Source organism: Pteropus alecto, unplaced genomic scaffold (genome assembly GCF_000325575.1).
Source record: "Pteropus alecto unplaced genomic scaffold, ASM32557v1 scaffold21, whole genome shotgun sequence".
Classification (NCBI taxonomy): domain Eukaryota; kingdom Metazoa; phylum Chordata; class Mammalia; order Chiroptera; family Pteropodidae; genus Pteropus; species Pteropus alecto.
In genome coordinates, this window is record NW_006436282.1 from 17,826,135 (window position 1) to 17,829,628 (window position 3,494).

Genomic DNA, 3,494 nt, shown 5'->3' on the forward strand with positions numbered 1-3,494 from the left:
ACTGTATTTCATATTAAAGCCTTTCCTCCACCCCAGCTTGAGGAAAGGAGAAAGGATCAGCTTCTCTCTTCTTCCCTGTACCTTTTGCTCCTCCTTCTCAGTCACCAAGGATGACTGGCAATTCCACGGTGGGCAAGAGCTGGGGTAAGGGAGGCAGCTGAACAGAACCAGGAAAGGTGGAACTTCACAGGCCCAGATGTCACCTGGCACTGTCTTTGATGGTGGCAGTACAGAACACTGTCCGTAAACAGGGGAGAGCTACTGCCTACATCCCTAAGACTATAATAAATCAGTGTGTGTTAACCAGACTGAGGCTGTGAGGGTATAAGCGGCAGGTGGGATCAAATGTCGATATCGCCACCCACTGGGCACAGAATATAATGCAGCACTTAGAGCAAACTGGGCAATGCTCTAGAATTTAAAAAGGATTATCAAGAAAGGTGGTTGAGGCAGCATGTGTACACCTTTTTTAAAAAAGTTTGGTAAAAAAAAATAGATAAAGTAAAGTAGCTAAAATATGTGTATTTAAAACACTTTTCAATTATCAAACCACATCACCAATAAATACAAATCCTATAAAAGAGAAGAAAACAGAATCCCTCAACCCTAATACAAATATGGTTAAAATGTTGGTGAATTTTCTTCTAACGTTTTCCTTATAATGACAATAAACTTTACTAGGTGTCATTTAGCAAGCTCATATTATGTACCAAACACTTTCCTAAATGCTTTTAAAATATTCTCTCAAGTGGCAAGTGAATAAACAAAACGTAGTATACACGAACAGTGGAATATTATTCAGCAATAAAAAAGAAAGGAAATTCTAACATATGCTACAAAATGGATAAACCATGAAAACATGCTAAGAGAAATAAGCAACTTTCTGTTGTCTTAAGCCACTAAATTGTGGTAATTTGTTACAGCAACAATAGAGAACTAATACAGTTGCTATCTTTATTGCTGCTTGTATTGATCCATTGTAGGCCAGTGTTATCCTTTTCAAATTGGCTTCTAAATCCTTTAGTTTCCTTGCTTTCTGGTATGACAAGATGTTCCCAGCCTACTTACTGGTAAGCTCTTAGAATTTGACTTCTACTTCAATTTCTCTTGTTCTCTTGACTGTAACCAGTGATTTTAAACAGAAAAATCCAGTCTTTTTCATTTTTGTCTTCTCTGCAGCACTTGGCACTACTCTTTTCTTTTCCAAAAGACACCTACCTGCCCCCTGTGACCCCACCGCAGAATCCCGTTTCATTGCCCTCCGTGGCTCTTACTTCCTCAGCCCCTGTGGGTTTTACTTCCTCACCCCCAAGGCTGCTTCAGGCCCCATTTCTTCTTTCTCCAGACTCTTCCTCAGTAATTCTATCCATGCAATAATCCCCCCGGGGCCAGTGGCTCCCATACCTGTATTTCTCTCTCTCCCTGTGCTGGTACCAACACAGGGCTTCATTTCTAACTGCTTGTTGATAGTTGCCACCCGTACGAACAGCCTGCGTGCCTCAAATGCGCGGCAAAGCCTTTCCTCCCGTGGCCCCACGGTTCCGTCCTGTGTCTGTTAATGGTCCTAGCTGACACCCAGCTTCAAACTCTGGGTGCTATCTTAAAATCTTCCTCTCCTGTGACCCTCCTAAAATAAGAAATATAACTGCCACAAATACTTAATTGTAATATTTTCATTATTTTTGTTTTGCTTTGCCATAAGAAACAAGATTTTTAATGTTTGTTTTACCCTTGAATGTCCATGCATAGACACAGACCTCCCCCCGCGCCACCCCAAGAAGTCACATAATTGTCAGAGGCTGCTTTGTGAGCATGGAAATAGAGCGGGGAGGGTTAGATGGCTCAGAGTTCATGGTCTCCTGCTAAAATGATGTGAGTGTGTGGGCCTTCTTATGGGATGGCACTTGAAGTCTTTGCTAAGGCTTCCTCTTCACTGAGAAAGCTTAGATGGTCCCTGCCAATGCTTCTGCAACCTTTCTTTTTATACCCTCGTGTCTGAGCAACCTTATTTTAATTCCTTAGAAATATCGATATCTTCAATCTGGCAAATCTTACAGGCACATACAAATCACAAATTTAACTGAGATGGGTATCGACTAAACTAGAGGCGTATATAGCTAGGAGAGAAGCTCTATGTTTTTGTTTAACACTTGGTATAACTTTTAAAAAATATCACTTGAAAACAATTGTATGTATATAATGCTGTGACGCTGGATGCAGGCCTTAGTGGCCTGGGCATCACTGTGGAGCTTAGCGCCCTCTTGTGTTCATTGCAAAGCACAGCTGGCTCTCCACGATGTGCCAAGTGTGTTTCAAAGGCATCTTATTTTATGGGAAGTGTCTGAGTCTGGCTACTACTTTTTAAAAGGAACTGTCACGTGACAATCATATGTACACAGAGCCAGCATTAGAAAAAATTAAGAAAAATGTTAAATTCTTTAGATTCTTTATTTATTCTTTCATCTTACTCTCTCCAACACCTTTCTTTTCTAATTTATTTATTCCCTCCAGAGCTCCCAGATCATATTAATTCTGTAACTTGTTATTAAACCATCTCTATTTAAATTAGTGTAATTTTTTATGTTTCCAAGAAGTATTTTCATATATTAGGCATAGATGGAACCAGAGAAAACTCATTCACGTGCATCAGATAATACAGGCACTGGGGGAGTCAGGCGATGAGGACGAGAACTGGGAATCACTTCTACTCTTTTCTGACCCTCAAATAATGCCCCACGTTCTGAAAGAGTCTGGATGGCAACGTGGGTGGGCGGACTGATCATGGACTTTGACGGTCATGGGTTTTAAACCTCCATTCTTACTTTCACCAAACATGCAAACTTGGATAGGTTATTTAACCTTCCTGAACTCAAATTTTCTAATGTGTAAAATGATAATAATAATAATAATAATAATAATAATAATAATACCTATCTCACAGGGCTTTTAGGAGGACTAAATGAGATAATGTAGGTAGCATATTAATAGTGAACAAAATGTATATTTAAAATTTAAATGAAAGACATAAGGCAAATATAATACTAAAAGGCCAAATTGGGACAATGTGAAATTGCTTATTTTTATAAAGGTGCATCCTGAATGATTCTGGGAGAGGAAAGAACATAGTGCTTTGGTAAATGATTATTTAAAACTAAAGGGTCATAGCTCTAGGTTTCATTGGGGAAAAACGTTTAATCTCAGAAACAGGTGGGCTTTTTTTTGTTGAAGGCATGGAACTTACTGTGAAGAGAGGGATAGATTCACAAACTCTTCCAGAATCTCAAAACAGCAGTGACAGCTGCCAATCAAAGAATAGGACATTTATAACCTAGCTCAATGACAAATATTCAGGCTCATTAAACAGGATTAAACTACACATAGTCATGACATTCTTCTTACTCTCCCTTCAGATAACTTAAATAAATATTCATTTTGAACACCGTGTAAGACCCTTGACAAACATGTTAATCACAGGGCCTGTCAGGCCCACCAAT